The sequence below is a fragment of the Podarcis pityusensis genome, assembly GCF_964106645.2.
Source record: "Podarcis pityusensis genome assembly, chromosome: 1".
In the NCBI taxonomy this organism is placed as follows: domain Eukaryota; kingdom Metazoa; phylum Chordata; class Lepidosauria; order Squamata; family Lacertidae; genus Podarcis; species Podarcis pityusensis.
The window spans coordinates 61,304,017-61,323,076 of NC_138028.1; positions in this window are offsets into that span (position 1 = coordinate 61,304,017).

Consider the following 19,060-nt stretch of genomic DNA (forward strand, 5'->3'; position numbering starts at 1 on the left):
GACAACGCCATTATCCAAGAGGCTGGGTTCTGTAGTCTCTCTCTGTAAATACTGACTAGAAAGTGGACGGTAAGAAACATTTCCTTGTCTTTTTACGTTCCTGGGCAACCAGCCAGGAGTCGCTGGCAGCAGCCTGACACTTATGCATGCAAAGTATGAACTGCATCATTGCGAGTTCTCCTGTACGACTAGCTTTTAAGTGAGCATGGCTCAATATATACTTACACATACAAGACATAAACTCAGTTCATATACTTAGACAGCAGTTAGACTTATCTGGCAGATGAGTAGTGGGCACTCCCCTCTCCACCTTGAACATGCAGTATCACTTCAGGTGAACACACTACATGGAGTCCCATTTACCTGTGGGCTCCCCCTTTGATTTGAAAGGGAAGAATCCCATGAATTACTGCCCAGGTAAGTGCCTGAGCTTGTTTGTTAAATGAAAGCAAGTCTTCACCCAGACTTCACCCAGTTAAACTGTGGCACTTGCTCCCACGAGAGACAGTGATAGAAAGCGTCCTTGTGCTTGGGTCCTGCTTGTGAGTTTCTCACAGGCATCTGGTTGGCCACCAACCAGAATAGGATGCTGGCCTGGTCCAGCAGGCTCTTCTTAGGTTCTTATAAGCTAAGCCATGGTTGTATTGCCAAGAGTTAAATTCATCAGCAAATCCACACACCAGAAAGGATAATGGATGAGGGGAAACATTTTCTCCCAAACTTTTTAAACATTTCCTCATTGGCCTATTTCTTGTTGTCTGACTGGCACCATTTTCTTATGTTTTATGCACCCTTTGTGTGATAGAAATGCACATGCTTCTCTGTGGCCCATTGTGTTATTATGCTACTGATGTAAATGGGTAAAGACCTCAACAGAAGCAATAGGATCTGCATTATAAAACATTATATACAGCATGATTGTTGTTTAGGTATTTAAATACAGAGATTATTTACAGGAATTACTCATTATTCATTTTAATGCTAAATATTCCCCCATAGTCACCCTGGGCTTCTAGAAAATCCACCCAATGTCTGAAATCTATTGTCTGACACTAATACATATTTTATGTTTAATCATGATATATATTTTGGGGGCATTGAGTTATTAAGAATGTACATTTTTATGATGAATAAGCAATGGCTTGCTGTTAAGAAATACACAGCACCACTCAATGAATAAATTATTCAGCTAATATTGTTCAGCTGTAAAGCTGGTCAAATACAACGGATATTATTCATAGAATAATATTATTTTGCCTTAAACCCCAGTAAATGAAATTTGTGCAATGGTTGTACGTGATGAAGTCATGCCCATAGTACTTTATTTGGGTAAGCACAGCAAGAATTTGGATTTTTTTAAAAAACAAAAAGACTAGTAAACTCTGTTGTTGTTGTTTTAGTACCCTTAAAAATAATTGGTATTCAGAAAGAACTTGAAAAGCTGGCCTTGAATTGGCTTTTTCATTTTGTCTTGTCTTTGTTTCTGGTAAATTGCAATATGGTATCACTTGATCTGACCAGGTTACAGCAGCGAACAAGAAGAATTGATATAAGCAGAATTAATTTGTGAATTGAAAAGTGAGTCATATTAAAGACAAAGACCACACTGGAGGTTTGCTCATGCTATTTGTCCTATGTCAGAGTGTTGTTAATGCAGCTTAGAAAGCAGATGTTAACTACTTTATAGCTAAAGAGAAACACATTTGTTATGGCATAAGCTTTTGTGGACTAGCTGAAATTACAGCCGCCCTGAGCCTCTTCGTCATCCAGCTTTCTGTAATGCAGTGCATGCACTGAGCTAAATTGACACGGACATTCCTGGCTGCCTAATAGTGCAATCAAGGGCATGTCTAGTAAGCCCTACTGAGTTTAATTGTGTTCACTAGCAGGTAAGAGCATATAGAGTAAATTTTGAAGCAGGGATTGCAGTCTTATTTTAATTCCCAGTTTGTGATTCAGCTGTACACTGCATGTGAAAAATGCATTTCCTTCCAGTAAGCTGAGGGGGGCAGCAGTGAGGGGCATACACTTGCTCTGACAAGGTTAAAAGTGGACTGAGGCCTTTTGAGTCTTTGTCTCCATTCCTCTCTTCTAGGCTTCGCCCCGTTTTTGAGAACCACACACCCTTTATTTGCATGATGCCTCTTCATGTATACAGTGGTACCTCGGGTTAAGTACTTAATTCGTTCTGGACGTCTGTTCTTAACCTGAAACTGTTCTTAACCTAAAGCACCACTTTAGCTAATGAGGCCTCCCGCTGCCGCTGTGCCGCCAGAGCACGATTTGTGTTCTCATCCTGAAGCAAAGTTCTTAACCTGAGGTACTATTTCTGGGTTAGTGGAGTCTGTAACCTGAAGCGTATGTAACCTGAAGTGTATGTAACCCGAGGTACCATTGTATAATGCATGTATTGTGACCAGTATTTTCCTGTCCCCTGATAGTGGAAGCCCTGGGTTGCATATGTATTGTTGCATGTCACCCCAATATCCGAGTGGTGCGAGATTTCAGGGGTTCCAGTCAGCTTAACCAGGGTCTCCTTTTGAGAATGAGGCACAGTGGAGACTGTGGGGTTTTCATGCTATATGGTTCATTTACACATATATACAACCTGAGCCTATGGAGGAGTTCACAGTATAATCACCTCTAGAGGGTCTTGTATTTACCACAGCTACAGCCTTGGATTTAGACAACCATCAGTCTTCCTGCTCTGCCACTTTGTTGCTCTGTCACATAACCCCTAACTCTCCTATTCTAAACTCTGGCTTTATCTATTGAGGAAGAGTGGTCCCAACCATTTGCCATTTCACACCGAGTCTTAGTGGCCTATTACCACAACACAGGAGGCTAACCTAGCTTAATTAGCTTTTAAAACTTGCTGATTCCAGGGGATTCATGCCTCCTGGTTTGGCACCCAGTTTTAACACCCAAGCTTTAACTAAATTCTAACATTAGCCTGATCTAGAGATTATAGTGGTCTGACACCCACAAACTCATAACATTATTTCCCTTCTCAGATAAGGACACATTCCAGTTAGTCCTTCCTAGCTCTAGGCCCACACAGAGAGCCTTTAGGTTTTCCCTGCCAAACCCAGCCATTCATTAGGGCTCAGTCTTCTGGTATCCAACCTTTGAGTAGCAGTTGCCTGAAGGCAACAGCAAAGGACAAGGAAGGTGGCAAGTCATTATGAAATGAGGATGACACCTAATTAGTACCACTTGCAACAGAGCCTTATTAACACTGAAGGAGGTTCCTATGCAGAGAAAACTCACCTGAAGGGTGCCTCTGTTCCGCCACACTAACTTATTTTTGGTTCAAGATTTAATACATTGATAGCTTTTCTGGAACACTTTCATCATCCATCTACAGAACTGACAGCAGGAATCTGTGAGCTGTAACCTTCAAAATACAAATTGTTTTATTGCAGAAGGTCTGCTGATAACAACCGTGTCAAGTTGTTTTCCATGGAACTGAACCTGAGAGATGAAGTGCCCAAATGGCAGGAGAAATGCCGCTTTTTAGTCCTTGTTTTTGTTTGCATGCCTGTTACGCCTGAGTTGTGCTCAGGAAGCCTGAAGAATCACTTAACTGAAATCAAGTCTTGACACAGCAGGGTCAGAATCCGTTTAAGGAAAAGCTTTTCATTATTTGGATTTTTGCAAATCTACAGCATTCCTGCGTGGCTAGTGTCAAGAGGAAGGCATGGAAAGAATAGCAATGGAAAACTGCTCTGCCCGTGAACAGCTTTGGATAGCCAACAGCATGATCCAGGAGCAGACAGATGTTTAATGGGGATCGGCTCATGTCAGGTTTTACAAACATCTAATAATTCCAGAGACAACAATTTTACATTGCAATCTAAAGCATTTTTACTCAGAAGTTGAGTCCCAAGAGTGCAGCATAGATTTACAGCATAATCCTAACCAGGTCTACTCAGAAGTAAAACCTATTTAATTCAGTAGGGATTTGTCCTGAGTAAATGGCATTAAAATTGCAACCTATATTATTGGTCAACTGCGAATGATATTTTTATGTTGCTTTGCTTTAAATCAAACACAACACACAGCCACACCAGACAACAACCTCCAAAACTCACACACACCCTACATTTTTGGGATGTCTGTCCCTTGTTTTGGTGCTTCCCTTAAAGAATTGACAATCTGGGAGTGTGAAGGCTTTTCAGTGGTGGCTGTAAACTAGTACAGTGGAACCTCGGTTTTCGAACGTAATCCATTCTGGAAGACCGTTCGACTTCCGAAATGTTTGAAAACCAAAAACTCAATATGGAAGCCTCAATACAATAGGGAAACTCAAAACGGAAGCCGCATGGCATGTTCAGCTTTCAAAAATCGTTCGAGAATCGAAGCAATTACTTCTGGGTTTTCAGTGTTCGAAAGCTGAAATACAGTGGTGCCTCGCAAGACGAAATTAATCCGTTCCGCGAGTCTCTTCGTCTTGCGGTTTTTTCGTCTTGCGAAGCACGGCTGTTAGCGGTTTAGCGGCTATTAGCGGCTTAGCCGCTATTAACGGCTTAGCGGCGCTTAGCAGCTTTAAGAAAAAGGAAACAAACTCTCAAGAACTCGCAAGACGTTTCGTCTTGCGAAGCAAGCCCATAGGGAAATTCGTCTTGTGGAACGATTCAAAAAACGCAAAACCCTTTCATCTAGCGAGTTTTTCGTCTTGCGAGGCATTCGTCTTGCGGGGCACCACTGTACTCAACTTCCGAGATGATTGAAAACCAAGGTTCCACTGTAAACCAATGCTGTCTGCTTTGGGGTGCCAGGCAAAAACTTACTTATTTACCCAGGCTAGTGTATTTTTATTTACCCTGTGGCCTTTATGGTGCTCATCCTTTAAGTGGGGCCTTGTACCTTTTAAATATATAGTTGGATGGGTATTTTAGGGGGGGTTGTTACTGGTTTTCTCTTATTTTAATGTATTTGTTATTTTATTTTTACTGCTTAAATCACTTAGAGGCACTTCAGTGCAAGAATGCAAATACCCAGTAAGTAATAATAATAATAATAATAATAGCAATAAAAATAATTATACTTTTTAGAATATGAAAAGAGAGATGTCCCTGAATACACCATTTTGCCCAGTGACTCATTGAGATTAAAATAAAATTGTGATTTCTTTTTCTTTTTCTTTATACAGCTCTGATTTTGTCTTGGTTTCTGCATAATGCTAAACTATGGTTTATTAACCCGTGGTTTAGAGATTTGTGAATCCTTACTAGCAGTGCAACTATGGTTTATTTGCTGCCAGCAAACTGGGATCTGAAGCCATTGTTTGTTTCTGGCTTACATACTTTGGCTTGGTGTTACATGTGAAGCCTGAAACCTTCTTTTACCATGGCTTGTTTGACCACCCCATCCCAGCAGGTCTTAAAACTACAAAGGCATGGACAGCTGGTAAACAAACCACTTTGGAGAAACAAGCCATGGTACATAGCCTCCGTACACAGAGAAGTTATTCGAAATTATGATCCTGTTTCCCCACAGCACATACACTGTACACATCCAGAAATCACTCCAAAACAGACTGAGGATTTCAGTACACTAAGTGAAACCCAAAGAAGGTGCAGAATAATACAGATGGAGAAGGAGCTATTAATTACATGTTCAGTTTACATTTTTTTAAAATAAGATTTTATTAAATGGGGGTTTTTGTAATACAGTAAGATAAAAGAAACTAATCAAGATGAAAACAAAAACATAAAGAGAAAAGAAATTGCCTTTAGCTTTTTACAATGGACTCTTCTCAAAAATCAGAAAGTAGCTCACACACCAGTTGTAAATTTCCACCGGCAGACAGAGAAACCTCTTGAAGTCATAAATTATATATGTTTCAGGGATAGTTAGAGGTAATTAGAGAAAGGGAAGCTTGCAGACCCTGTTTTCCAATTAGGGCTCTTACATGGTTGTTAGGCAAAACGTTGGTTCCTTGCTCTTAAGTCACCTACCCTCGTCTGGGTTCCCAGGAGCTGGCAGTTTCTCAGTCCTTCAACTTAGGTAGTGGCTTTTTCAGAGTGTTAGAGGTTAATCCTCCATTCACTCTTATCTCTAGAGTGAATTTTGATCGCCAAGATTGCCTTGGCTAACATCAATCATCATGTGATTATCTCCGTTAGAAGATGGTCAGTCCACCATGATCCTCCCCAGAAGTTTGTTCAGTTTACATTTCTGAAATTTTTCCCAATGACTATAGCTTTGGAGGCTTCACTTTGTTTTCCTGATTTTCAGACTCCACAAATTGCAAAGCAGTATGACTCTGACCTGTCTGACTTAAGATGAAATGCCATTGATCTTGGTGCAGTTGCTCTTCATCTGCTGTGGTGACAGCAAGTTGTAAGTTGAAGTTCTCATCAAATGGAGAATTTTGCTTATCTGGTCTTTTAAAACTCTCCCATATTTCTTGTCTAGCTATGTTATTCTGACCTTTGGTTTTGTCTTCTATTCTCCTGCTAATTCCCATCTTTGTGATCTGCTGCTCAGACATACTTTGGAGCCTCATGCTCCTTTAATTGGTCTCCTTCATAAACTTCTACACATATATCTGACAATTTTCTTCAACATCAGGCATACTATGTTATAAATATCCTGCTGAGAAACACAAATACGTTTCCTGGACGTCAGATAGCATCTTACCTAAGCCATAAATATGAAATGTGCACGGACATTTCTGAGCAAACACTTTGTCTCTGGCAGGAAATTTGCAGTCAAAATTTACTCCCCATGAGACATCAAAAAAGAAAGAAAAAAGTTTCGATCACACCAGTTATACATTCATGCCATGTGCAAAGCAGCAGAGCATACGGGACCTTCAGGGAGTTATTAGGAGGCATGCTGTGAGTTGCTAGGATTTCAGATTATTGTTGTACACCAGAGAATGCTCAGCAGTCAAGGAAATGGCAAGATTAGAAGTTGTAGGCAGCTGTCATCTCCTGACTGAACAACACCCTAATTTGTACCTATTCCAAAGCATAGAATCATAGAGTTGGAAAGGACCAAGAGAGTCATCTAGTCCAACGGCATGCAATACAGGAAACTTTTGCCCAATGTGGGGCTTGAACGCACAACCCTGAGGTTAAGTCTCATGCTCTACTGAAAGAGCCACTAATTCCCTTGTGAGCAAATAAAACATAACTCTGTGATCTATGTCTTTTTCAGATGCTTTGTATTTGAGAATACCTTCAATTCAGCACCAGATATTTGTTTTAGCTGCAAATCATCTTACTTGAACTGATCTAGGAAGTCCAGAATTCATATTTCGCCTCAGGCTCTAACTCACTAGCTAATCTTAGGAACTGAATTACACACACACCCTTTTTGGCAGCAGAACTTACACCATGATTGGAAAGTCAAGTGAATGAGCTGAATGGGTTTAGGATACGGCTTAAGATCCAACCCTGCCCCCTCACCACTCCTCTAGAATGCCCCTTTTTCTGAGCTCATGTTGGCTGAAGAGCCACCAGGTTTGGCTCAACTGGTTGTGTCAGGGTTGGAGACATATGCCTGGCTAAGTTGGGAACCAGTTGTCTGAGCCAGATACCTTCTACACCCTAAGCTGCTCAGCCTGGTGGATCTCGGCTCAGGATTGCACCCTAAGTGTTTTACTTTGGTTAAGAAATGTGCAACGGTGCAACGGCACTTCCCCCCCCGATGCTATACGGCCCGCCCTCACTTAAATATAGTGCACCCACCTCACAGAACACCAATTACCTGAATTCCAACAAACTACCCCAGATTATTTTGTGGGGGACTTGTGTGAGGGAAAACTTAATTATTTGGAGTCTCAGGCAGGATTTGATCAAACAAACAAGAATTTTTTTATTAAACATAGGAGGTTTATGACACAAAGTGGGTAAAACATAGGATACTTCAGATTCTAATGTTATTTCACTTCAGTTCTTTCTCAGTTGTTGCACAGCTGTTGCCACTTAATACTTTGGTTCTTCAACAAGGTGGTATTTTCTGTCAGTTACACACGCCTCTGACAACCCTACTCCTGGGGTACTCCAAGTAACAGACCCAAGGGATCACCACACCCCTCTTAACTGGTTTGGGAGTCTTCTCTTTTTGTAGAAGAATCTCTCCCTTCCTGACTGGAATGAGTCCTAAGTAGACTGTGTCCTCACAGCTTCTACTTCTCCTGGCTCAGCCTCCTGGTTAATTCCTGGCCTATTACTCTTACAGAACACCACACACTGTCCTTCGCACTAAGCTCAGAGACTCCTTTCTCCAGCTTGTGATATATTCCTCAGAGTGGATGTTTCTACCCAGAACCAGTTCTCTCTCCTCTCACTCCCTATCTCCCTACTTATCACCCAACCTATTCTCCCAACCTTTATCCCAACCTAATAACTGTCTCTCCTGGAACCCCGGCCAACCATAAGCTGTCGTTTGTTAACCATTTGCTGGCAGGGAAAAAGAAAACACTTGTTGAACCAACCTGCCCAGCAAAACAAACTTTTCCGTCCCTACAAACTGCTGCCACAAATTCTAGTGTGGGTTCATGCCAAAGTTGTATATTACTCAGAGATAGTAGTAGTACTAGTTGTTGGCATCTGCCTGTCTCGAGAGACAACGGAGTACACATCTAGGGGTGATGTCAAACTGCTGTGTCTCATTCTCTCTTTCTGCTGGAGCCTGTCTTTGCATGCAGGGAAAGTCCCTAACTCACTGAGGGTTTGAGACCCTATGGCTATCCTAACCTCGTTTAGCTGGCCAGTCAAAGCTGTTACAGGTGTGTGGCTGCTGTCACATGCTGACAGCTTCTAGGAGCCACAGGTGACAGCTGAGTGCAGGGTGGGGACCAAAGGTGGACAAACTACCCCAGAAGGAACATGACATGTCTCCCACAGACGTACTACCCCTCCCCTAACACTACATACGCCCCTCCTCAGACGTAAGCCCTGCTGGATTCCTAAGTTGCCTCCCCAGAATGGGAGATTGATCTCCATTACTGTTTCAAGAGCAGAGTGAAGATGTAATCTCCCCTTCTTATACGCTGCCTTCACAGTGAGAATAGGGCTCACTGCCCCCCTAGTAAGCTGAGGAAAAACAAGCTATGTAGCTGCCTGCTCTGTATTTATGTAAGGGGAGGCGGGTGGCATTGTGGTCTAAAACACTGAGCCTCTTGGGCTTGCCTATCGGAAGGTCAGTAGTTCAAATCTGCACGATGGGGTGAGCTCCCGCTGCTCTGAACCAGCTCCTGCCAATCTAGCAGCTTAAAAGTACACTAGTGCAAGTAGATAATAGGTACTGCTGTGGCGGGAAGGTAAACGGTGTTTCCATGCGCTCTGGTTTCCATCACAGTGTTCCGTTGTGCCAGAAGCAGTTTAGTCATGCTGGCCACCGGAAAGCTGTTTGTGGACAAATGCTAGCTCCCTCTCCCTGAAATGAGATGAGTGGTACACCCCATAGTCACCTTTGACTGGACTTAACCATCCACCCTCCTTTACCTTTTTACCTTATACCTGTTTATGTACCCATCTAATTTGACCCAAAGAAAGTAATCTTTGCCTTCAACCCCCCCCACCCCCCCTCCGTAACTAACTTAACCCACCAGATTACCTTGCACCACAGACTTTCTCAGGCAGTTTTTCTATTTATTTATGTTTTTGGAATTATCTAATGAAATTAGAGGCTTTCCGTTATATAAACATCATACTATCTATTTAAATTTGCTGTTGTTCCCAGCACAATACAAAAGGCCCTTTGCTTACAAATGGCTGTTCTGCTCTGTGGTTTTGGAGGTACAGAATACTAATGAGGTGGGATGGGGTGGAAAATTACTGGTGATGGAAAAGATGTTTGCCTTTTATGTGCGGGCGTGTCATTCCGCACGGTAGCAAAAGGTTTTCTTGTGGGGAGTAGTGCTGCCTGCCATTCTGACATGTGGGGCCATTGTATACCTTTCTTGTTTCAGTTTAAATTCATACAGCAAGTGAATTAAGTAGCTCTCTGCTAGCCGTTAAACAGCTCTGCAAACTACAGAGGCTTTTGAGAGGCTGTATGGATATGAAATTGCAATGGCATTGTTTCATTCCCAGCATCATTTATTACCTTAGAGAAACACAGAAAAGGGGATGTCATATTGTGGCAAAGACTGTAGTTTTATCTCAGATAAACTTATTAAATGAGACAGATTCTTTATTAACAAGTCAGAAGGCAAATGATTAAACAGCTTTCTCCCTCTTGGAATATCAAACAGAAATCAATGTGCATTATGCAGCTTCGGCAGTTGAGATTGCAACAGACCCAAGGACAGCATAAAACCTGTGATTTGCTGAGAATATTTCTTCAGGGGTTCAGCCCCAAAGAAATGTGCAATATGCTCACAGAATGCATTGCTTCTGGTATACTTCAGGATTGTCTTTGAAACTAAAAGCAAATATGGGAGGCTGGTTATGTATACAATACAACCCATAATCTCCCATTTATGCATCCCAAAGAGCTGGGTAAGGATTATCATTGGACATGATGGAGACCTTTGCTCCCCTTCCTCCTTCCCTGCCAACCTGTATCTGGCACATGTGAAATCCATAGTTGTGTAACACACCATACGTTAAAAGCACACAACTTCCCCACAATAAATTCTGGGAACTGTATTTTGCTAAACATGCTTGGGACACTAGCTCTGTGAGGGGGTAAACTACAGTTCCTAGGATTCTTTGGGGGATAGATTGTGTGTACGCAACATAGTTATGGGAGAAGAACACATCATGGTGCATTTGGCACAATTCAAGTTTGGCACAATGGGGAAGGACTCTACTATATCCTGTGTAAGAATCCCTTTCTATGTGTGCCCAGGAATGGATGGACTGTGATCATATCATCAACATCAACAACAACAACATAATCATAATCATATTATATAATCCATGACTCCAATCAAACTTAAAACACTCAACAGCCAAATCACGGAATTTCAGCCTACAAGTATTCTCCTCTCTTAAAAGCAAAGAAAGTTATAGAAAGCCACATTCAGCACAGGAGACAATACTATTTTGCTATTGTGTTCTTATCACAGCTACCTATAAAGGGAATTTAACTGCTGAGCAATATGTTTCCTATCATCTGCTGCAATGTTTCAATCATTGACTGAGAGAGAATATTACAAGAAAGCCATGCTCAGCAAGATTGCATGATGGTGCAAGCGATGGTCGGTCAGAACTTTAAAAGCACTTCTGAAACTAGGGAACAGATATTCCTGCTTCAGAAGCATGGGGCTGATGGCCGAGCTGAAGCAAGGTCTCCACTTAGTGTTGTTAACAAAGACTGTGAGACACACAGAACAATTCGGAAGCTATTGGAGAGAATGACAGGACACAGTGGTAGCCATATAGTGGTGGGTGTTAGAATAATGTTTATCTCAGGAATGAAGAATCATTGGACCTTGGGGGTTCCCTGCGAAGAGAACTCTTGCTTTTCTCCCAGTATACTTCCCTCACATCTATTTGTGGGCTGCACAATCAAAAAATAAGAGCAAAAGAAGCTGCTGCTTGAACAATACCTTATTTTATCTTTAGGTACTTCGAAATGAGCAACAGCCATCGTGGACCATGAGCTACATCGACATTATCTTTGATATACCTGCACTTCTCTGGGTAGGGCTGCCTTGAAAAATGATTCATAAAGTAGCTCCAGGATGTTGGCCAGAATTCTAACCACATATGACTTCCGGGTTAGCGCTTCCGGCAATGGCGGATTTCCTCTGACCAGGAGGAATCCGCTTCATGAGAACTAGGGTCTGGACTGCCGCGGCGAGGCGGAGACCCATTAAAAACCACAGGCGGGAGAAGCCTGTGGACGTGGGATTCGGCTGGCACCTTTTGCGCCTCCCCTACTCGCGGGGAAACCCGGTTTCGGGGATCCGGAGCGACGTGGGGTGAATGGCGCGGTGCTTTGAATCCACTGCTTTTTTCACGGAGTGAAGCCGCATTGCTGTTGCCGGAGAGCGCTGACTTTTTCCTGTGGACAATTGGATTTTAAACAACTGCCCGTGAGTAGAACGGAAAATTGGATTAAGAAACTTTTTAATTTGGCACCGAAGCGGGAAGGTCTAAACAGGAAGTCCGCCTTCCGCTTTTGCAAATAGATTGAAGCAAAGACATTGCAAGCTAGAGTCTGGAAAGTCGTTTGTAAAGAACTAAATTTCCATCAGTTAAAATCACTAAGCCCCCCTTGGAAGCAGGAGAAGAGGGGGGAATCTTTTTAGACTGTTTAAACCTGCAGAAGAGAGAGTAAAGAAAGATAAATTTCCACCGTCTTGATCCTGGGAGTGGGGTGTCAGAGACAGACACTTTGGGGAAGTTCACTGACTGTGGACAAAACGTTTTTTTTTTTGTTTTTTTTTTGAAAATATTTATTAATAATTTCAGAATTACAGAAAAAAGAGAAAAAATAAGAAACAACACTACAATGCATAAAAAGAGGAAAAAACACAAAACATAAAAACCAATACAACAATACAGCAAGAAAAAAAGGGGGGGAAATGACACAAATCCCATATTACATATCTTTAACTTCCATTTGCTTGTTTCGTTGACCTCCTCGCACCTCCCTTTTTGTATTCTAGTTTAGTAGTTATTTCAGCAAATTCTTTCCATCTTTCTCAATTTTTATTAAATAATTTATCTTAACAATTTAACCTATTAATTAACTCAACAGATCCTTTCCATCTTTCTCCATATTCTGTTATTCAAATGACCTTAATTTATTTAACCTTATCTTACCATAAAATACCTTAAAGCTTGAAACTTAATACACAGTTATACATAACTCCTGATATCATTTCTACTAGAGTCATATAGTTTCATTCCAACATTTTCCCTAATATTCATTAATTTTAGGCTAATTCCCTAAATAAAAAAACGTTTTTGACAGATAGTTTAAAAAGAGAAACATATTGATTCCAATGTTCCCTTTTGCATTTAAAAGGAACGAAATATCTGGGAAATGAAAGGAACTTTGTTGCTAGAATCTGCTTTTAAAAAGACGGATACAAATAGAAATTGTTTCCTCTAGAGGGAGTTTGTGAAACTGTTGCTGGAGTCGATCTGGGGAATTCTACAGCTGTAGAGATAAAAGATCGTGGGAACTAGACACCGACCTTGAACAAGAATGTGCCCAGAAGAAGCTTTAGTGCTTGCTTTTTGCAAGACAAGTGCTTTACTGGAACAGCTACATGAGAAGATGGATTTGATGACTGTTGCAGTTGGAAATTTTGGACAAACAGTGAATACTTATATAGTAACCACTCAGGAATCAATCCAGGAATGTGCTTTGATAGAGCAAGTGGTGAAGAAGATAAAGGAGGAGGTAGTTGCTGAACCTCAAGTACCAGAAATGGAGAGAGCTGCGGCCTTGCAGGAACATAAGTTGCTGTCTTTGACGACTGAACCTGGAGAAAGTCAGATTTGGAGAGATGGAGTACTGTTTGGTCTGGAGATGGGAAGTTGGATAGACCCCCCCTATGCAGGGATGTTTTGACTTTTTGGATCTGGCTTTGGGCCAGGGGGAGTTCGGAATTGTGGGGGCCCTCAATCTTGGAGGGACTTTGAAACATGCCTTTAAATATCTTTTGGATTTCAATGTCGACTATGGAGAATGGGCTGACTTGTCGAGAAGGGATAAAGATATTGTCAAGTTGGAGTCTCCCCGAGAGAAAGGAAGGAAATTAAGAATAAGATCAGCAGAAGATAAAGTAAAGTGCAGGTATAAACATGAAGAAGACCTGCAGAAGGGACATGGAAAAGACTTAAGAGCCTCGGACAGAAGGTCACCAGGTTGATGGACTAGATGGATGGAACAGAAAGGACTGACAAAACCCGAGACCAGGAAGAAGAGACGACGGATGAAGATTGGAAGAAAGTTTTAAAAATTCATTTAGAAAATTATTGTAAAATTAATGAGTATTAGAAAAATGTTGGAATGAAACTATTTGGCTTTAGCAGAAATGTTAAAAAGAATTATGTATAAATATGTTTTGTTAAAGAATTAGGTATAAATAAGATTTAAGTTTTAAGCTTTAGGGTTTTTTATGGTAAGATAAGGTTAAAATAGATTAAGGTAATTTAATGACAGAATATTGTGAAAGATGGAAAGGATTTGCTGAGATAATTAATAACTAGAATACAAAAAAGGGAGGTGTGAGGAGGTCGATGAAACAAGTTAATGAAAGATAAGGATTTGGGAATATTGGATTTGCTTTTAATTTTTTTCTTTATTTTTGTTTGTTTTTTTATTCTGATGTGTGTTTCGTTTTTTTCTTTTTTGACTTTTGTTTTTATTGACATATTGTTTAATCTCTTTTTTTGTATACCTTTCTTCCTTTTCTTTTATCTTGCTTTTTCCTTTTTCTTTCTGTAATTTTAAATTCTCAATAAATATCATTAAAAAAACAACAACAGAATTCTAACCACATCACTGCATTCTTACAGAAACTTAACCGGCTGCCTAGTTGTTTTCAGGCTCAATTTAAAGTACTGCTTCAAAATTTTTCGGTGGTGGCTCCAGATCAGAATCAACTACAGTAGAATTTGACTAGAAAACAAAGCATATCATTTACTAATTTTTGTCTACATCTGAAATTTCCAAATGGGCCCAATAGATCACTTTGGTTATTACTCATGGAAGAGGCAATATCTTCAACAGCATAGCTGAAATACAGGTGTTAAAGGAATGATTGCCTTTCAATGCTTTGCTGTCCAAATAATGCACTGTTGGGGAACCTCCAGTCCAAAAGCCTAATTTGGCCTGCCAGGCTTCCCCAGCTGGCCTACAAGGCTATTTTGGCTAAGCCATTCCCCCCAACATGTACTTGACATAATATATGACATTAAGAGTGGGCAGGCAAAGACACAGCTGGGCCAAAAATAGGGTTGCATGCACTGCCAGTAGCTGCATCAGCAAAGTTCTGTGCATCCTGTGTGGCTCTTTGCAAGCCCTAACAACCAGCTGATTGTTGGTTCCTGCAGAGAGCTGTGCATGAACTTTGAAGTCCCAATTGCTGGCTGATTGTCAGGGCTTCGTGCACGCTGCATGGTTAGGTCCACCCATTTGCCAAACAGGTGCATTGGGAATGGTAGAGTTGAGGATCCTACCCACCACCCACCAGTGATTTGTGTCATTTGAAAATATTAGACTAAAGGTTGTACTGGTAGGTAAAATTAGCCATCAATTTTTTTGGGGGGGGGGAAATAGAAGTATAAACTAATGTATGGGTAGATATCAAACTAACAGAACTGTAATTTAATGTAAAAACAAAAGCTTTGCATTTCACAGTTACACAGTTTGACTTTAGCCTTACCCTATGGCAATGAGATCAATAGGTTAATAACACCATGTGTGAAACAGACTGTCATTGAACACTTCTGAATGTGTTAGCTTTAATTTTCATCACTTGGATTTTCATATTCAGAAGGATAGCAGCCACATACTATTTCAAATAAGCCTCATAAATGGCAAACTTCATTGGTAGCCCTTGGACATTAGAGTTAGGGCATGCACTATTCTATTGGGACTAGACCCAGATAGTTTTCATCCTGCAACCCTGATTGCACTTAAAGAACAAGTTCAGCAGTTCAGTCCCTCCCCTTCATTCATCAGCAAACACCAATAGTTAATTACTGCTACCATCTAATTATTGCCACTTGCTCTCTCCATGCCTTTTTCTCCAGAGACAAAAAATTAAAAAATCACGATTTTATGTAAGTTGTCTTAACTATATGCTGAAAAAGAGAAGCACTCTCTTGCTCTTTCTAGGAAGCAGGAGGTACTGCCACAAGACATCTCAGAAACAAAACCTACCTGCCTTGATCAGGAGGAAAATTAGTCTACAAAGAAGCAATGGACTGAACAAGGGTGGTACAGAATTGGAGCAGTCGCAGCTGCATTTTGACATTAGTGGGTCATGTGGTGTCCAGTATACATTGCACCCTGGATAGCCACCACTCCCCAAAATCTCCCATGGACGGGCATTCCTCACAAGGTTTGTGCTCACTAAGCTTATGCTTTTTGATTGCCAGCTGGACATCATGATTGACAAGACCCTTCCAGGTACCATCTTTCAACAACATCACAGCATTCCTGTTTGAGCATTTCAATATGTAGATGAATCACTGCACATATAGAGCTGGTCTCCTAATGGAGCACCTAGAGAATTAGAAGGGCAAAAAATAGGGATCAGATTAGAATTCTTAATTGCATAAGCCATTGGCACAAGAGCAGCCACATAAATCAATACAAAAAGACAAGATAAATCACAAATTTAGCAATATAAAAATAACTTTTTCTTCCAGTGTTGTATATTAAAATTAGACAGTCTAAACTGCAGTTAGGACAGCAACACACTTTGAGTTGGGGTGGAAGGAGAAGGACACAGAAAGCCCCCTCCCCGACAGTGAAAAAAGGGGTTTTGCGGTAATTTCTGTCATGCACTTTTAGAGTCTACATAACTGTGAAGCAATCTGCATAACTGTGAAGATCATCCTAATACTAAAAGAAGACTTACAGTATGTTTCCGGACGGCTGTTCTGTACATATTCCCTCAGCCAATATACAATCAGATCTTGCATGGTAGCTTTGCAACAACTCTAGGTCACAAGAAGCAATATAATCCATGGATTACCAAAAAATAACCCCAACCCAACCCAACCATAGTTTGCTGTGGTCCATTAGAAAATATTCAGAAGCCACAGCTGAGTAATAATGCAAACTAAAATGTCACAAAGTAGTGAGCAAGCTTTTCACTCCCCCAGAACCCTTCTTCAGAGAAGGGGTGCGTGTAGGGAACAGAAAAAGCTGGCTATGATGAAGAAGCCCCAAAATCTGCTGTTTGTAAGTGTAAAGACAGTGTCCAAGAGATGTACTGAACATTTAAGTAAGTGATAGTGATGATTCATTATACTTATATTTCACCCTTCAGCCAAAGGTAGTCATGAATCCTGAGGCATCACCAGGCTCATGCGTGGAGTAGCAAGCTGAGACAGATGAAGAGGGGGAACAGGAGAATGACATGGGAGTTGAGCCAGGGGAACAGAGGCTGAAGGAGAGGGGTACTTTCTTCTCCCAGAACATGACTGCTCTGGATGGGGAAGCAGGATTCCTACTTCCCCTCTTTGCTCCTGGTGGAGGAGCAGTAGAATCTGAGGAGTGCCTCAACCAACTGCTGGAGTGAAGGAACCAAAGTCAGAAAGGGAGAGCACAGCCTGGTTACTTGGGACCTGAGGACACTCCTGTCCCTGGAAATAGACCCATCTCCCCTTCAACAGTCTCCCAAGACACAGGAGTCCTTTGGGGGAAGCTTGCCCCGCCTCGCCTTGCACACGTGGTAGGTGGTCATGTCAGCCCATTGGGACAACTCCATTGCTTCCACACAGTTCTGAACTCCCTTCCCCAGCTAGTCTTGCCTTTCCTGTCACCTGAATGTAAAGGCTGCTGTGACTCATTAGCTGTTGCTGAGCATGCACCTCTGCTCTGCCTCAAATACCATTGGCCTGAAAAAGCAGGTTTGTTTTGAGCTGACAGGTAAAAGTAATTCAGGTAGGGCATAAGCAAATTCCTGTAGAGAGGGAATTCTATATCTGGGGTGTCATAGCAGAGAAGGCCTGGAATAAAACCTAGGTGCCCCCAAGACTACAACAAACAACAACTCAACAATTGCTGTTTCCCTCTTTTTTTTTCGGGGGGATATACAAACTTGTAGTTATGCCACTCTGTTTTCAGTACTAATCAGGACCCCCATATGTTCTGCGTGAGACAGAGAGTGGTAGTAAAGAGAAATATGGTAGGCATTATATTCTCCAAACTGGAGATTAATTTATGGTGCTGCACTAAGCAGAGTGTCATAACAAGTTAATTGGGTAGAATTGTGTAGGAATTGGCCCTTGAAGATGCTCAAACTCAGGACAAAAGGGAGAAGCATGCACGTTTGTCAAACTCACTGTGATTAACTCCCGCGTGGAAACCTATGTCCCCACTGTGGGAGGACGTGTGGATCCAGAATTGGCCTCCACAGTCACTTACGGACTTACTGCTAAGACCGTGTTCATGGAAGATAATCTTACTCAGCTATGAGTGATCACCAATGAAGAAGAAGTGGTTGGAAGGCATGTAGCTCCTCCATGCTGAATCCCATGTTTATTATTTCATTTATGTATGTACTGAATTTATATTGCTGCCATATAATGTAAATTCTCTGGGTGGCTCACTCATGGCAGCTATGTATGTGGGCTGGGTGGGTAAGAAGATTGGCCTTGAGCCTTGTGCCAGTTTTAGAATGTCACAATAATTGATTTCAGATTGGGCTGGATGCTGTTCCTGAGTGGATCCTAGGCTTGCTTAGCTCTACTCCATTTTAGGGTTTTCAATGCATGTTTTTTGGGTGGTGGGTTCAGCCTGCAAAACTGAGCAGACTCAGTGCAAGGGGATTTTGGATTGCTCTGCTAAAGCTATTAAAAACCGAAAACACAGATTTCAGGTGGTAGAAGGTCATCTTCCTCCAGTTTTAGGATCTCTCTCCTGGACAGCTACATTTGATATTCTATAAAGCACTCAAAACTCCTAAGTAGACCTGTTGGTACATGTGCTGTGGGATGAGGGTGGAAAACAAAAACCACAAGAGGGTGTTATGGGGACCACAGAATGAAATTAGTGTCCCAAATTTTAGAAAAGCTGGATGACATTGTTTAGCAGTAGAAGAGTGGGTTGAATCATAAATATATGCAATGTGCAGTTCTGTATGGTTTACTAAATATATCTCATAACTCATCATCTTTTCCTCACTAATGCAATTATTTATCATTTAAAGTTAATTGCTGATTCTGACTACTGCAGTCTCATGGCATTATGAATCTGTAAAGAAAGGTCATGAAGTGATTGACTGTTATGTGCAGGAGAGAAAGTTAATTTGCCTTTAGACAAAAGAATGTTCTAAGTAGATTTTTACATCTTTGACTTCTTGACTGGAACTTTGGTTAACTGTTTCTCCCAAGAATGCAATGATGTTTTCTCCATGATTGCAATGTCTCTCTGTATTACCACTAAGGACAAT